The sequence below is a fragment of the Acomys russatus genome, chromosome X (genome assembly GCF_903995435.1).
Source record: "Acomys russatus chromosome X, mAcoRus1.1, whole genome shotgun sequence".
In the NCBI taxonomy this organism is placed as follows: domain Eukaryota; kingdom Metazoa; phylum Chordata; class Mammalia; order Rodentia; family Muridae; genus Acomys; species Acomys russatus.
Window position 1 is genome coordinate 33,699,175 of NC_067169.1, and position 19,057 is coordinate 33,718,231.

The following is a 19,057-nucleotide window of genomic DNA, read 5'->3' on the forward strand; positions in this document are numbered from 1 at the left end:
GTGACATTCAACACCTGGAGTCAAGGAGGGAAATCTGAGGCAGGCAGGGGTGAAGAGTCCTCAATGTATTGGTTGAGGGGGTGGGTCATGTAGGGGAAACTGAGGTACAGGTGTGGCCAGATATCTTTCTCCAGGTGGTGCTGAGGAAAGGGTGGGCCGCTGCTATATGTATACACTGCCTTCTGGCTTGTTCATGTAGCGGTCAGAAGTGACATCACGGGGGTCATGGGTCACAGAGGTCTAACCTTGTCCAATGAGCTGTTCTTTTATGTTGCAGTGGGTGGATGGAGGGGTCTGTGAAGTCATGCGGCGACACATAGAGGAGAAACTGAGGCAGACTGCAAGGCTAAACATTCCCCCTACTCCCTCCTGGTGCAGATCAAAGATTAAAGTGTAGTTTAACCCATGACTTAACCTGACTTCGCTCTGGGGTCACATAGGATGGGGAAGACAAAGTGGGTCAAAGGTGAATCCGTAGACTAAGGTGAGCTTTGTTTACATGGCAGGCAGGGGAGGGGTGGAAGTGACATCCTGCGGGGATGGGCGGGGTCACGCCTCAGGCCCTGGGCAGTACTGCAGGTGGCTTGTGAGATAGGCACACCCAGTGAGTGAGGTCATCGGGGCCTTGCTGCCAGGGTTGTGTGACGCCCCCCCCTCCCACCCTATCAGAAAGCGCTGATGATGTCATCGCGGTCACTTCCCTCCCCTCAGTGCCGAGGCCCTGCGCAGTCTGTCGGTCAAATAAAAACAAGCGCGGTGATGTCATCGCGGTCCTCTCCCGCCTCCGCCTGGCCCCCTCCTCCCTGTCAGTCAGAAAAACACAAATGGGAAAGACTAACGGGAATCCCGGAGGTCGGGACTTGAACCCCAGGTCTCTAGCGCTGTGAATGACAGGGAAGGACGGGAAGGGGAGAGGATTGTCCCAGCTGCGGGTGACTGCCGGGGAAACACAGAAAGGGGCGGTGCTTGTCCCTTGGGCCACAGGCGCCTAGTGTGCCAGGCTGCGGAGCTGTGACTGACAGGTAATGTAGCCAAGGGCGGGGCCTGATCAGGCGGGCTGCGCCATGAACCACAGGGAAGGACTGAAGGGGACTGCGGGTCCCCTGAGGTGAAGGGGCTGTGATTGACAGAGAAGAATGGGAAGGGTGGGGCCTGCCTCCAGGGCCAGCAGCACCCTGAGTGACAGGAAGGGGTTTGTCCCGCCGCTCCCACACCGGAAGTGACAGTTTCCACAGAAAAGGTGGAGCAGCAGGGAGAGGGGGGCGGGACTTTTACCCCCTGGAAATCTCCCCTGATTTATTGACAGGCAGGAGGCCTTGGCGCTATGGACCGGCTGCTGCTATGTGTGGAGGGCGGGGAAACTGGATGGGGCAGGGAGACAGCGGGGCCAGCGGGCTCTTGGCCCCTACCCACCTCGGTGCTACATCATGCGGAGTTCCCCTCTGCCTGCTTCCACCCGCGCTCTCATGATTGCCTAGCCTCAGTTTACCCGCCACACTTTCACCCCCACGTCGTACCTCTGGGTCCTTGGGGAGGGGGCCTCTCAGCTGCTGCTCGCATCAGTCTGTATGGTCCTTCCGGCGGAATGGAGGAGGGGGGATCTGACCAGGAACGGAGTCCAGGGTTGCGCAAGGTTGACCCAAGAGGGAACTGCTGCTGTCATATGACGCAGATGGGCAGGCAGGCGGTGGCGATGCTGTCCCCCGACCTCCTCCTTCCATACCCAACCCCCACTGTGTGCTCTGTAGGAGGAAGTGACCCTCATGGGGTCATGGATGCATGGTGAATCGATCTTTAGGGACCATCTGTGTGTGCATATTTGGGCAGTTCATGTGTATGTATTCATGTGTAACATGTATGTCTTCTCTGTGTCTGTGAGTGTGTGTGCATAAATCCTACATGGATGTAAGTGCATGCATGTATATATGTACATATGTGCATGTCCATGCTTCCGCGTGAGCATCTGCAGATGCGACGTATATGACGTGTACTGTCTGTTCGCAGCTGTGTGTATTTATCTGTGTATGTAGGTTTGATGTGTTTGTGTGTAAATGTGTGTATACGTGGGTCCTATGTATGTATGTATCTGTGTGTGCACATGTGTGTCGCTATAATACACAGGACGCATTGCATATGTAGCACATATACTGCACACGCGTGTCCTGTGTCCTATAATAACCCTACACATCCCACAGTAACCCTACATATCCCATAATAACTATGCACATCCCACAGTAACCCTACATATCCCATAATAACCATGCATATCCCACAATAACCATGCACATCCTATAATAACCCTGCACACCCCATAATAACCATGCACATCCCCATAATAACCGTACACATACCGTAATAACCATGCATATCCTATAGTAACCCGTGCACATCCCACAGTAACCATACACATTCCATAATAACCCAGCACATCCCCATAATAACCGTACACATACTGTAATAACCATACACATCCCATAATAACCCTGCACATCCCGTAATCGTACACATCCCATAATAACCATTATTGACAAGGGGACGGGGCCTGATTGATTGACGTGGGTATAGGGACTAGACATGGACAATGGAAATGCATGTGTGATTGACAGGTCAGGTGGACGGGACTTCTGGGCTGAAGGCTGGTTGATGGGCATGTAGAGTGGGCAGGAATAGCTGAAGAACCAAAGAGAACAGGAAATACCTCAGATCCCCAAGGATGCTCATGGACCCCTCAGGATCCATTACCACATCCCATGATGCCCCGGGACCCCAAGGACTGGGCAGGAAATTCCAGAAAACATTGAATTTTCATTTTCATTGTAGTTTTTAAAAATGTAAACAAAAATTTAAATTTACGTGGAAGGGGCGGACCTGCCAGACCTAGAAGGGACCCCCTTATGCTAGGAAGGGGCTGATCCTCCCGATCCGGAAGTGAACCAGGGGCTGGTACTTTTCTCCCTCTTACCACGAACAGAACAAGGAAGCCAAGAAAGAAAAATTTAACGAGAGAGAGACAGAGACAGAGAGAGACACACAGAGAGAGACAGAGAGAGAGAGAGCCACAGAGAGAGACAGAGACAGAGAGATGGAGACAGAGAGAGAGAGAAGTATTTCCGGGTCTTTTGTGTCTTTAAGAAAAAAATTGTAAAAATAAAACTAATTTTAATTAATTAAGAAATGAAAAATATAAATAAAATAACAATATGACGCACTGGAGTTTAAAAAAGGGGGAGGAACGCGTACATAGATGTACATAGATGTAGATGCGGATGTGTACACACACACACACACACACACACACACACAAACACAAGTAACCCCTGACCTCTAACCTCCGGTTCGACCCAAACCCCCTGCCCCATCCTGGGAAGAAAAGAAAAGAAAAGAAAAGGAAAAATTTAAATTTAAAACTAAATTCTGTTTTTCTCTTCTTTGGAGTTCTGAGTATTAATTTTTATATTTAAAAATTTTTAATTTGGTTTCTTTTTTTTTTTTTTACAAAGGGGCGGGGCCTGTGTGCCCAGTGCCTCCTACTGCAAATGCGACAAAAGAAAAGAAAAAATTTAAAGTAGAAATAAAAGTTATGGGAAACAGCGTGTGGAAGAAGCATGTGAGGAAAGAAAAAGGTGGGTGAGGTTTTAGCAGGGAGTACAGTGTTTATTTCACAGAGGTGTTCCGCGATCCATTTTGGATTAAATTTAAGTTTTATTATTTAAATTTTTATTTATTTCAATTTATATTTTATTTTATATTTTATTTTATTTAAATTTTATTCTATTTTAAACTTTTAAAATTTCACTTTACTTTAAGTTGTATTATTATTACTACTTTGAAATTTATTTTATTTTTATTTTAATATTATTTTAATTTTTTCTTCTAAGCTTTATCTTATTCTAAACTTTATTTTATTTTAAAATTTATCTTATTTTAAATTTTATCTTATTTTAAATTTTACTTTATTTAAATTTTATTTTATTTTATTTTGAACAAAGCTCCCATGTCTACCCCAGGACCTCAGCCTGGGAGAACCATCTCTGTCAGCACACTGCTGCCCGGATGACGTCACTCTCAGGAGGGTACCAGTAGGTGCCCAGTTTGATCAGAAAGACCTAAAGGGCAGATTGGAATATATTTGCATACATTTGCATATGCCCTCTCCTCTATCCTGTGCATGTCTATCTGGATGTATTCATGGACTCACCTGCATACATCTACAAAAGTTCTCTCCACATCCACCTTATGAATATGTATGGTACCAACTGCATGTATTTACATATTTAACAATTGGCCACTAGGTCTTTTAATCTATCACACATGGTCTCACACATACACATAGATTTAGAATAAACTCAGGAGCGGAGCACAGAGCGTTTCTGTAGAATAGCGCAGGTCCTTATAGAATAGGATTATACTGTTATATATTGCATATTGAATGACATGTATATTATATTTTATAATGTATCGCTGTTATAATTATTATATAAAATATATATATTGTTTTAAAATATGATCACATTATTGCATAAATATATAGTATATGTTATATATGTTATCTAATAATATTGTTATTATATTATAATTATTATATATTATGTAACATTGTTATTTTTATATTATTATATGAAAATATACTTATTATTAAGATTATATTGTAATTCTATAATAATATGTATTACCATACAATAATATTATAATTATGACTGTAAATCCCTTTTCTTTCATGACTACAAACCATTCCACACACAGCCTCTTTTTTGTTTATCTGGTTTAAAATACAGCATGAACATGTATGTGTGCAGCAGCATAGTGAATGACTTGTTTGTGTGACATGCTTGAGTGATGTGGCTACAGAATGCATGTGCGAAGTATGTATGGTATGTATGATGTGTGTATGTGATGTGTGTGATGTGCTTGAATGACATGTGTATGTGTGGTGTGCATGAGTGACGTGTGCCATATGTGTGACATGTGTATATGATGTGCATGTGTGATGTGTGTGACATGTGTGGATGTTACTGCTGAGGGTCTCACCTCTCCCAAGCTCGTCATGGGATGGTTATTTCATGGTGTTGTTCCCGGATCCATTTAGAATTTGATTTTGTGATTTTTTTTTCTTTTTTAGTTTTTCGAGACAGGGTGTTTCTGTGTATCCTTGGCTGTTCTGGACTCACTTTGTCGACCAGGCTGGCCTTGAACTCACAGAGATGCTCCTGCCTCTGCCTCACAAAGTGCTGGGGTTACAGGCATGTGCTACCATACCTGGCTTTGATTTTGTGATTTTAAAATTTTGTTATATTTTAAATTTCATTTTATTGTAAATTTTATTTTACTTTAAATTTTGTTTTACTTTAAATTTTATTTTATGTTAGATTTCATTTTAGATCACATTGTAAATTTTATTTTATACTAACCATTATTATTTTAGTCCAACTTTTAATTTATTTCTAATTTTATTTTACATTAGATTTTTATTTTAACTGAAAAAATATACAACATTCAAAAGTCCCAGTTTTTTGTTTTTGTTTTGTTCACTGCATTCTCTGTTCTCTGCATCCACCCACACACCATGTCTTGTTTTATCCACTCTGTACTTTGGGATGACAGTAGCCATTGTGTTTGCGTATCACATGCCTTCCCCTCAAACTTCCATCCGATTTCTTTCCTCATTAATTGTTGCTGTATGCACTCATGTATATGGATAAACATGTCAATGTATACGTTAAAGAGGGAAAATTGTGAGTTAAAAATATTTTTGACAGAAAAACAGCCATTGTGCTTATTGGTCAGCCCATCATGTGCTCTTTCTCCACTGTGTGTTCTGTGCGCCCACCTCCCGAACTCTTTCCAGTGCTTATCTGTCATTATGCTCCCTGTTGTTATTATTAAGATGAATTTGATTATGTTGTTATAACTATTATTCTCTGTTATTATTTTATTATCATTCTCTGTTATAATTCTGTTATTATTCATATCATTATTATTAATATATAATATTACATTAATATATAACATTGTATATCATATGATCTATATTATATATAATACTACTGTTTTTATTGTGGTATTATTAATTATTAAATATATAATGTATAAAATACATAATGCATATTATATATGATTATATATTTATTATATTCTATTACATATAATTCTGCTGTTTTATTGTGCTATCATATAATTATCATATATTATATACATAATACATAGTACTATATTTTTCAGACTATAAGATGTACCTGAACATAAGATGGACCATAAAAACAGCAATCGGACCATAAGAAGCACCCTAATTTCCCCCCACACACACTTTTGAGGGGAAAAAGTATGTCTTCTGGTCAGAAATATACAGTAAATATTGCCAATTATTACATAATTATTATAAACATACGATTATATTAATAATTTGATACAGTTATATATTATATGATATATAATATATGTTATTATTATATTATATTATATACATTATATGTATATATGTCATAATCAACTGATTACAATTTCATGTCTACTGTCACTACGTTTTTGTCACACTCTTTGGTTTTAATGTCACAGTGATATTAGTGATATCATTTATATTATATTATATCATATCATATCATATCATATCATATCATATTATATTATATTATATTATATTATATATGATGCTGCTGAGGTGTCGCCAATAGTGAGCGGGGGTGCAGCACCAAACACTGGAAGTAGTTATCTAGCTTCCCAGGGATCATGCCAGGAAGGAGACCCCTCCTCACAGTCACAGAATCATGAAAGAAAGATAGGAAGAAATTCATATGATCAGGTTTTAGTGACTTCACGTTTTCCCACAAAAGTCCATATCCCAGGCATAATGAATATTCATGTATATATTTGCATATTTATAATTAGCACAGCCATAGCATGCATGGGCTCGTTCAGGTCTGTATATGTTGGTGGAGACACCTTGTGGTCTCACAACTTGTGAATATTTATGGATCTGTTTGCATGTTCATGAGGCCCACTCAATATTCACAGACCTTGTTTGAATATTCACTAAGCTTGTTTGAATGCTCATGGCTATGACTTGAATCCTTACTCATTCAGGACAGTCAGAATCTACAAGTAGAAGATGTAACAGCCATCCTTTTCAGAGTTGAGGCAGCCTTCCACATAGAGATGCTGCTAGGACCTTAAATAGAAGTAGAAATAGAAATAAATATGAATATAAATAAACATAAGTAGAAATATAAGTGTAAATATAAATACATTTAAATATCAATATGGGCTACAGACTATAAAGTCAGTGAATTATGAATCTGTTTGTTACTTAGGTAGGACCTTAAATATAAATAAATATATATAAATATAGATATAAACAAAATTAAATATAGGTATAAATTCAAATATAAATAAATTTTAATTTAAACATAAATAAGGGCAATTGGTCAGAAAGTCAGTGAATTAGGATTCTGTTTGTCACGTTAAAGGAAGCCAGGCCTCACAGGGTGTGGAATTCCCAGAATGCATCATGTATATTATAGCTGTAGGAAAACAGAACTACCACTTGCCTCTTCAGTTCTAAGCAAGAACGGTTGTTTGGTCTTTGGTGAAATTTCCATGTACACACATCCCCCAAAGGGGCCTCAGGCTGATTCAATTTCCCAGGTTGACTTAGCTTCCCAGGCTAACCCAGTTTATCATGTAGGGAACCGAGATGAGATGCATTGTCTCTTTTCAGGGTCATTTTCTGTTCCTGTGTGAGAGCAGAAAACACTCTTGGCTCAAACCACATGTAAAGCAGCCACTCGGTTACTGTTTTTTCTCATGTATAAGATGGCTCTCTACATTTCAAGGTAAAATATAGACTCGCCGTATAAGACAGGGTGGGCATGGGAAGGGGGATCATCTTATATAGCGAGTTTATCCCAAACTCTGTATTTTAACTGGAAATGTTGGGGGTTGTCTTATATGCTGGAAAACATGGTAACTGCATGACAGAGCCTGTTCCTCGTGAGAATGCAGAACATGGTGACATGGAGGGAGCCCAGGAGTCTGCAATAAAATAATCCTTGGATTCCGGTACTGAATCTACAGGACTCTTTGTCTGTTTCTCCCTTGATGTCCCTTCTGCCAGCCTGTGGCCACAATGGATTGACTGACAGCTCCTCTCCTCAGATGCTGCCATGATGGATGGATGCTCCACCCTGGGGATGAGCCCATCCACAGTGTTTTATGTCTATGGCTCGCCACTCCCTCAGTCTGACTCTTCTAGCTGTCAGTCCATCCAAGATGCCACGCCCTTTCAGCGCACAGACCACTGCCCTGTCAGCCATGGACAGTCATGGCTGCCCGCACTGATGATCCTGTGCATGTGTGCTATGGGCATCATGTACAGGGTATGTGTTATGGTACTTCATGTCTGCAGCTTCTGATGTCACTTCTGGCCTCAATGTCCCCTAAGATACCAACAGGGATGGGGAAGCCTTTGTAAGCTCCATTCTGAGGAAGTTGTTACAATCCCTCCAGTGGAGTCTGTGTGACAAACGTTACAACAAAACCCGAGGCAATGACCCCTATCTAAGGAAAAGTCTCTTGGAAATGGGTCTGATGTTCTTGTCAGGAGTGACTAATTGTAGCCCCCCTCTTTTTTTTTTTTTTTACTCATTTGTTTTCGTTGACTTCGTTTTTACTTTTTTATCAAATAATTTTTTAGATGTAACTGTGTTGTTAGGTGACCCTTAACTTAAAACTGTAGTCAAGGGTCATTCAGTCAAGTTTACCACTAAGTTTTGTTTCACTTGTTAATAAAAACATGGCTAAGAATTAGTCACCAGCAAATAGTTTATATTATCACTTACAAATAAGATGTTTTTAAAAACTCCAGATAGTGGCAGATGAGCTAAAAAGAAAAACTGTCCTGACTCACAGATGTTTGACATAATAAAAAAATATTGACCTTTGATAAAGAGGGCACATGTACTGATACCAATCTAATGACTTATAAATAATTGTTTAAGATTGATGACAAAATAATTACACTGCATCTTGTATTTTTAAATTGTATGGAAAATAATGTAACCATGAGTGAACACCCCCATTTCAAGAGATGTGTATAAAAACCTGGCTTGCTTGTCTCCAAAATACACTCAGATACAAACACTACCCCTGGTTTGTTTCTGTTTCTCGCCTATCTTCTGCCCACCTACTCTTTGAAAACTCCCGACTTCAAGGACCTATACCCAACTGATATGGTCCATGACAGGAAGGCAGATCATTTCCCCTGGGGTGAGTAATGTACTTCCTAATGGAATGAAGTATCTTAGTTTGAAGGGTATCCATGGAGTAACAAGGTATCATAATGGAGGACTGACATCAAGGTTGTCAAAATATAACATCATAATCGGAAGAATGTGACATCATTGATTCAAACTGCTGAGATCATCACTGGATGGGGATAAAGCAATTGGTACCATGGAATAAGAAGACATGGTTCTCAGATGGCGATGACTTTACAACTGGTAGTCTATGACATCATGTGTAGGTGAACTCAACTAGAATTAAATGAGTAGGTCCCATCCCAAGAATAACAGCCCGTCATAATCAAATGACCATGAAGTCATGATTTGACAAACTGTGACATCATAGTTGTCAATGTAAATACGTGAGATCACAATTGGGTGGTTTGGTGCCATCCATGGAATTATCACGGCTCATTGTCAGATGACTATGGCATCACATTTGTCAGGATATCACCATCAGTTTTCAGGGTATGATGTCACAAATATAAAGATTGAAATTATAATTGGAAAACTACAACACGATCATTATTATTGCCAAATGACAATGACATCACAATCAGGAGGATATGCCAGTACCATTGAAGGCATTTGATATCATCAATGCAAATTTATATAATCATATGTGGAACAAGATGACATCACCAGTGCAATGACATGACATCACAATCAGATGAGTATGAAATCATGGTTGAGCTATGATATAATGTAGGAATTATATGACATCAACATAAAAATATAAGATCAAAACAGGAAGCAAATGACAACATAAGGAAATGTCATTACATCACAATTCAATTACTGTGAAAGTAAAATGAATCGATTATGCCATCTTATATGGGAATGCATGACATCATCAATATAAATATGTATATGATCACAATAGAAAAACTATGATGCTGTGTCACAGATATGGTATCGTAACTGCATGATTATGACGCTACATTTAAGAGAAAATCACATCACAATTGCAGGGGTTGTTATTCTCAGAAGTCTATGATATAATCCAGGAAATGGATGACATGAGAGGCCATGATGACAGCTCCCTTGTTGAAGGTGAGTCTCAGACCACGAGACTTCCAGGGTTCAATACCCTACTTTAGGCCGGACTTGCAGTGGGAAACAGGAGAATGGGAAGAAGTGACTTCATCGATGCAAATAGTTCAGATCGCCACTGGGAGCATGTGACACCATCCATGGGTTAAAATGACATCATATATAGATGGCTATGACATCACAATTGTCAGGATGTGATATAAAAATAAATTTAAACATATATATATTTTTGGATGGGCGTGACACCATCCATAGAATAATAGAAACCATAGTAACTTGATGATGACATTACAATTGGCAGGATATGACATCATCATCAGAAGTATATAATGTCATCGGTATTAATACATTAGATCACACCTGGAGTCCTATGGTCTCATTGGTGTAATTAACGCATAACATCATCTGATGACTATGACATCACATGTAAGAAGATATACCATAAGGCCTCCATGGGTTAGCTGGAGGAGAAACACATGGCCTGTGGCATGGATGGAGAATCCAGCCCAGATGAGGAACATGAACAAAATAAAAGAACTGGACACTAACGCTGGATCAGACCTGACAGGATTCATTCCTACTGCATGCTGAGATGCTGACATTCTGCATCCTTCATGTTCCAACCCCAAGTGCTTTGGTTGCTGTGCCTCATCAGAGAAGGACAGCTTCAAAAAAGACTCCTGATCCAAATTGTTCCAGCATTTCAGACTGTCCCACTCAGGACTAATATTAAGCCTGGAATTTCTCAACATGTAGAGACTGGACCACAAATACTGTTCCCAGCTTGTTTAACCATTTTTTCTTAATTGGGCACTCTACAGGTATTCTCTGCCCCAAATCAGCTTGAAGAAACTTTAAGAGAAAGATGCCCCATTTTCCTTAAGAGGGATTTGGTAGGTTTTTGGTTGCTTTTTTTTTTTTTTTGGTTATAGATATAAGCTGCCATTAAAAGGTATGGAGATAGAGGTTGTAAAGAAAGAAAAGAAGTATAGAGATATATAAGGATGATAGGACAAAAAGTAGATTATTGAATCTACTCCTCAACATAAGGCCTTAATTGTTACTCACAAATAAGGTTAATTTTAATTAATTGACATAGAATTTTGTATATTGATACAAAGTAAGTTTAATTTTGATACATTAAAATAAAATTCAAATGTAATATTATCCTTTAGATACTATATTTCTACTCTAATGTGAGTTATTGTACACATACAACTCAATTAATACATAGTTTACTTCCAATACTATGATGGTGCTATTGCAGGCTGTTTAAGATAAGTAAGTAATACAAGTCAATTGTTGATCCTAGGTTTAAAAGATAGATATAATTCTAAAAATAGATAAGGTAAAATAGTTATATATGGTCTTCAAAAACCTCGGAGACCTACAGACTATGGCATTTAAAAATATTTTTTATTATTTTAAGGTTTCTTTGACAATAAGACAGGTTAACTGCTGGCAGTACTCAGTCTACCACAAAGAAGATGATGAGCATCAAAGAACCTCCTTGTAAAGATGGCTTTGAGTGTGGTAAAACAGCCACTCATAAAAATGTCCTCATTTATCCCACAGACAGAATTCTGTCTAAAATGGGCAAACTTGGATGCAGGCAGAATTGATGGTCAGACTCTGCCAAGACAGGGTAAGCAAGTCCTTAATGGTTCCTGCCCCACAATTATGTCTGTCAGATATATTTGGCCAGGAGGCTGAAGATGATGCTCCAGTGTTATAGAGAGTTATGGGTGACTGTTCAGGCAGAAAACTGTGTCATTTTTTTTTTCCGTTTTGGAAGCTGCCAACTTACACTACCTGTTTACTCAGTTAAATTTATTCCTTCTCAAGTCTCTGATGGAGCTGAAGACCAGATAGCTAATTTAAAAAATAAACTTAGTTATTTAGGAGTTAAGATACTTTTAGGTCTAGATAAACATTTTAAGTTGATAAATAGAAGCTTTAATAGATGTTGATTTAGGTTCAAAACTTTAGACACACCAAGATAGAATAGATATTTTCTGCAAGGTTGCCAAATACCTTTGATTAGACATTATGTGCGTAAGTCTTACCTATTGATTTTTATAGTTTTTCCATAATTATACTTACTGTATATAAAAAGAATGGCTTTTATTTAGACAGAAAAGGGGAATTGTTGGGGGATGGTCTGATGTATTTTGATGTTAATAAAAGGCCATTCCACCTGGGCAGGGCAAAGGAGATAGGTGTGGCTAAGGCTCCTGGGCTTGGAGAAGGGAAAGAGGAATCCTGGGATGGAGAAGGATGAAAAAAAGAAAGACAAGAGGACAGGGTCAGGAGAGAGAGAAGAAAGAAGGCTGCCATGGGTGAGATAGAAGAGAAGCATGTGGCCAGTGTGGATGGAGATTTGGCCAAAATGAAAAACATCAGCAAGTATATGGGATGATGGATGGAAGATAGCCTGATAGAAATTATTAGAACCAGATGGCATGGGATTGGGGCAGATAGGGAATACCTGCCCCACTATGGGAAGTAGTTTAGACAATTAATGTCTGCCCTGCCCCAGGTTAACTAAGGCTATTTTAAAATATTGTAGGGAGCTGAAGCTATCGCCCTCGCTAAGATGGCGCCTGGCAACTGGCCAGGCAAAATGACTTACAATTCTGCTCCTGGTAAACAAGTCCTTATTTCGGTTGTGGGCCTTGCTTTGCTCTGACGTATGCATCCCGCCTTGTCGGGAACCAATTGGAGCTACCGACGGAAGGGCTGCTGATTGGGTGAGGCAGAGGATATAAAGGGGCGCTGGGGTGTTGGGGGGAGGAAGAAAAAGGAGAAAGGAAAAGGAGGAAGGAAAAGAAGAAGCTTGCTGAAAAGGTTCCTGAATAAACTGCCTGGAAAAGAACGTTTGGGTCACGTCCTTATTTTCTGCTGGTCGGAAGGGTCGCAACAAAATATAACAAGTGTTTGTGTCTGAATTGATTGCTAGCCAGTTATACCAAAGTAATAATAATTGTAGGACAGATAATAAACAATTATTAGGTCCTACTGATAATGAAAAAACAACACGCTTCCAGGTGCTTTTATCAGACCTCTTTCCTTCAATGCCTGCTGTAAATGAGCAAAAGCTGCCAATAATATTCCTTCCTGCTTATGAGCCAAAAGTACATTATCCATCTAATGAATTATATATACATAAGTATAACCCTGTCTAGTCTTGGTAACTGCTTGAGCTACAAGTTTTTAACATAAAGTTGGACTATTTGCCATGCCTTGAGGGAAAACTAGCCAATGACATCTTTTCATTGGTTCTCTAATGTTTGTAGATGGCACATCAAAAGGAAATCTTTTACAGTCTTCAGGAGCCAGAAGAATAATATAAAAGCAATCTTTCAAGTCCAAAATAATCTTATAAATATATTTAGGTATGGCAGAGGGGGCAGGTAACCTGTGTTGTAAAGCTCCCATCAATTCCATAATCTCATTTACTTTTCTAAGATCTTGTAATAATCTCCATTTTCCTGACTTCTTTTTAAAAACAAACATTGAAAAATTTCAGGGAGAATTAGAAGGAGCTATGTGACTGCTATCAAGCTATTCCTGTACTAACTGCTCTGCGGCCTGAATATTTTCATTAGAAAGAGGCCACAGATTCACCCACACAGGTACATAGCTTTCCCAAGTTGTGGAATCTGCATGGAGTACAGGCTGTCCAGTGACATTGTCTAAAAATAACAATCCCACCCTTGAAGGATGATGAATGGGCAATGTGGGTTCTTTAATACCTTGTTCTGTTTTTCCTAACCCTTCATTTGGCAAAAGCCCATGGTTTAACATTTATTCAGTAATTAATTATATATATACTATATATAAAAATTCCCATATCTTTTAGTATATATCTTCCCCACAAATTGACTGATAATGCAGCAATTATACAAGGCTGGAAGGTTCCTTTATGACCTTCTCTATCTTGCCAATTTAACAAATCACTACTTTGTTCAGTATTTTGACTTTGACCTATTCCTTTTAAATGAGTTATAGTAAACTGTTTAGGACAACTGTGGGGCCATTGGTCAGCAGAAATAATTAATACATCAGCTCAGTATCAAGTAAACCAAAGAATTCTTTTCCATTTATAATTTAAGATAACTCAGGCCGCTGGGACTCAAAAGCTTGAATCCAGTAAGCATCAGAAGAACCAAATCCTTCATTTCTTCTTTCTTTATTCTGACACATATTTTTTGTTTTAATCTGAGGGATTAATGATATTTGTGGTATACACTTGCTATGCCCAGATTGATCCCAAAAAGAACCAGAAAGACTTGAAACCGCTGTAAGTACAAGAGGAATCTTTAATTCAGTCCCAGGCTGGGTTGTGCCGATTCCCAAATCAAAGGTCTCAGGTAGTGAACCCCGGGTGTAGACATGACGAACTTTTTATAGTTGACATATGGAAGGGGAGGTCTAAAGTCCAAACAACTATACAGGAAGTTAGGGCTCTCTGTTGCTCTGGGTTCTTTGGAAGTAGTAGAGCTTATAAGGGGACGATGCAGGATGGTTTAGGGGCCAGTGAGCACCGCTTATAGGATGGTGTTAGGGAGGGTTGGGAGCTTCTTCTGAAAGAAGTAGCCTAAGGCGTATTATTCCTCCAAGCTGTTCTAATGTCCAGAGATGTAACCCAAAAGTTTTGCTTTGTTGCCAATTAGTTTGTCTTTTACTCTGGTCAGTAAAAGAAAGTATGAGTTGATTTCAGTGTTATCAGTGATTGTCCATATACATTTATCATACTTGGGGTCTCTGGATAATTGGATGAGTCCAGTGGCATATTCCTCGCATCTTCACTCTGCACAGTACATGTCAACCATAGTCCCACAATGTTCCTGCTGCCAAGGAGACTCAAAGGGGCCAGGACACATATAAAAATGTACCTTAGAACCTTCAGCTCTATATCTCACTCGTGTCTCTGATGGCATGGCAAGACCTAGGTCAAAGCTTAACTTGGAGAACCAAGTGTTTGGAGGAACTACCCGAGATGCTGTAGCTAAAACATTGCCATATTCATCCCATAGGACCCAAGCATTGTTTATAGGGTTGTGGGGATTCCCAACAGTGGTACAAACTATTAACGTCCCTATTATAAATGTGATAGTTTTAGCTTGAGTGGTGAAGGTCCCTTTTTTATTTTCCATTCTGTCGCAGCAGGGGTCAAGTGGCCTTGAGTTGAAGGTGGGTTGGCTGGCTTAGTGTGCATGTGATGGACCCATGAAGCGATGCCGTCAGCCTTCAGTGCAGTTGGAGTTGTCAGTAATACCACGTATGGTCCCTTCCAATGTGGTGCCAGCGACCCTTGGTGATGTCTTTTAACGTAGACCCAATGTCCTGGTTGGAACCAGTGAGGTTCTGGTGGAGAATCTGATTCATAAACAGCTCTTAGTCTAGGCCAAGCATTTTCATGAGACCACTGTATTCCCTTGAGGTCATCTAGCAGATGCCAGTCCTTGAATTCTGTGATGACCTCAGGGTGGAGGTTAGGGATAATGAAGGGAGGGGCCCCAAACATAATCTCAAAAGGGATGAGTCCTGTCTGGTATGGAGAGTTTACTCAATAGAGTGTGAAAGGAAGGAGAGCCACCCAGTCCCCACTGGTCTCCAAGGTCAATTTTGTTAAGGTATCTTTTAGGGTTCTATTCATCCTTTCTACCTTTCATGAACTCTGGGTTCTATAGGCACAGTGCAGCTTCCAATCAATCCCCAGAACCATGGCCAAACTCTGACTTACCTTGGACACAAAAGCTGGTCCATTGTCTGACCCTATCGACTGAGGGAATCCATACCTCGGGCGAATGTCTTCTAACAATATCTTGGCTACTGTCTGTGCTGTTTCGTGCTTAGTTGGATAGGCTTCCTTTCATCCTGGAAAGGTGTCTACAAAAACTAACAACTATTTGTAACAATATTTACCTGGTTTCACTTCCATGAAATCTACTTCCCAGTAGGCTCCTGGCCTTTTTTTCTGGCAGGCAGGTAACTGAACTTTTACCGTTAGTCATAGCGTTGATCAATTGACATGCCATGCAGTTAGTGACAATTTCTATAATTTTTGAATTTGTGTTCCTAATTGTTATTTTGGATTGTTAGACTAACTCCTGCATCTTTCAGATGCCCATGTGAGAAGAGTGATGTATTTTTCTTAACATCTTTGTCTCTAACTCTTCAGGTAATATCAGGTCTTCTTTTGCTGATTTCCACCATCTGTGTAGAAATTGAGACATGGGCAGCGTTTTGGTCCATTTAATGTCTTTTGGAGAGTAATCTGGTTGCTTGGGGAGGATCATAACTCTAGGGTCGACTAGGGTGAAGGAAGGTTCAGCCTCTAATGCGATTGTCTTTGCCACCTGGTACGCTCAGTTGTTTCCTATTGCTATGGGTGAGTGTCCTTTTTGGTGTCCTGGGAAATGATTGATAGCTAGTTTCTTGGGGAGCCAGAGGGCTTTTGTTGACACCGACATTTCGTCTTTGTTCTTGATAGTTTTTCCTTCAGCTGTTAATAAGCCTCTCTCCCTGTAGATGGTACTATGCACATGAGTGGTGGTGAAAGCATACCAGCTATCCATATATACAAACAAGTTCAGTCTTAGGCCTGGCCCTAATGTCAGTACCTTTGTTACAGCGACCAATTCAGCTTTTTGTGCTAAAGTTCCCACCAGAAGGGGTTTGGATCACACAGTCATAGTCAAGGACACTACTGCAGCTCCTGCGTATCTCTTACCATCCTGAAAGAAGCTGCTCCCATCCGTGAACTGGGTCTCGTCTGCATTGACCAGGGGAACAGATCCCATATACATGTGTCAAGATCCCAGCACAGTCATGTAGGGCAGTGTCTAGGTTCAGGTCTGGCAGTAGGGTTGCTGGGTTCAGAGAGGTTGGTACCTGGAAGGTGACTCAGGGTGGATGTAGAAGTAGTGCCTGGTAATGAGTCAGACATGCATTGCTCATCCATTGGTCTGGATTGCTTTAGAACCCCCTCAGTGGCATGGGGGGTGGTTACAATCAAGTCCTGTCCAAGTGTTATCAACATCACTGACCAACAGTGCTACTGCAGTGATAATGCGAAGGCTAGGTGGCCAGCACGCTGCTAATCATTCTAATCTCTTAGATAGATGAGCTACTGGCCTCCTCCAAGATCTAAGCATCTGATTGAGGATGCCTTTAGCCCCTCCCTTCTTTTCATCAGTGAACAGCTGAAATGGCTTAGTAACATCAGGTAGCCCGAGGGCTGGGGCAGATAACAGCGCCTTTTTTTATGGCTTCAAAGGCTTGCTCATGTTCAGCTGTCCAGGTGAAGTCACCAGTATTTTCTTTTGTGGTTGCATAAAGGGGCTTAACAAGTTCTACTTTAAAACTTGGTATCCACAGCCTCCAGAATCCAGGTGATCCCAGAAGCTCCCACACTTGCTTTGGATTGTTAGGGGGTGGGATCTTGAAGAATGTATTGGCTGTTTCTTAACAATTAAACTTTATTATACAACCCAACTAGCTTACACAAGAGGGAAAAAGGTTAAAGGGAAAAAAAGAGTGAACCTTCCAGTATCCGTTTCACGGGACGGGTCCCTAGGTGACTCTGGCCTGCGTGCTGGTCCGACCTGCTCACTGATCCTCTTCCTGATCCACGCGCGCTCAAGCCCGGTCTGCACCTGCTGCCCCTCTTGTCATCTCCGCCTGTCTGTCTCTCACCTGCAAGGGCTGATCTCCTCCCATTGAGGGTCGATTAGAAACACAACAGTCCGGTGGAGTCCCCAGTCAGTTTTCTGAATTCCAGGCCCAGGATGGCTCCACCCAGTCTATCTCAAGGTTAATCTCAGGGAGTATCTGTGGTGTGTCCAAGGGCAAAGCCCACCAAGACTGCTTTCACCTGTGACAAAGCTTACACTCCTTCCCACAGGAATGTTTCATTGAGGGCATCTGACAGCCACCTCTTACCTCCTATTACGGTGGACCCCAGATACTGTACCTCTGATTTGCATATCTGAGCTTTCTTTGCAGAAGCTCTGTATCCAAGTTTTCCCAGTGTGTGGAGCAGGTCTCTCATCCCCTGTAGGCAGGTTTCTTTATCTGCAGCTGCTAGCAGCAGGTCATCTACGTACTGTAAGAGGGTAACATGGTGGTGCTGTTCTCTGTACTCACCCAAGTCTTCATGCAGAGCCTCATTGAAGATTGTTGGGGAGTTTTTGAAGCCTTGTGGTAGCCTTGTCCAGGTTAATTGTCCATTCACTCCGATTTCTGGATCATGCCACTCAAATGCAAAGTATTCTTGACTTTTGGGGGTGAGAGGCAGGCTGAAAAAAGCACCCTTAGGTCTAAGACAGTATACCATTGATACTCTGGGAACAGGGAACTCAGGAAGGTATATGGGTTTGGCACAGTTGCATAAATGTCCGTCACTTGCTTGTTGATCTCCCTGAGGTCCTGTACCAGTCAATAGTCATTTGTGTGTGTCTTCTTGACTGGCAGCAAGGGCATGTTCCAGGATGAGCTGGCATTGTTTGAGGACTCCCAATTCCAGCACTCGCCAGATATGGGGAGTGATCCCCTTTTCAGCTTCTAAGGGGATCGGGTATTGTCAAACCTTGGCTGAATCTGCACCAGATTTTAATTCAATGAAGATTGGTGGCCTGTGTTTGGCCAGTCCTATGCCTCCCATTTCCACCCATGACATTTCAGCCAGGTTTTTATGCCCCCCATCTGGCTTTACAGCTAGACTG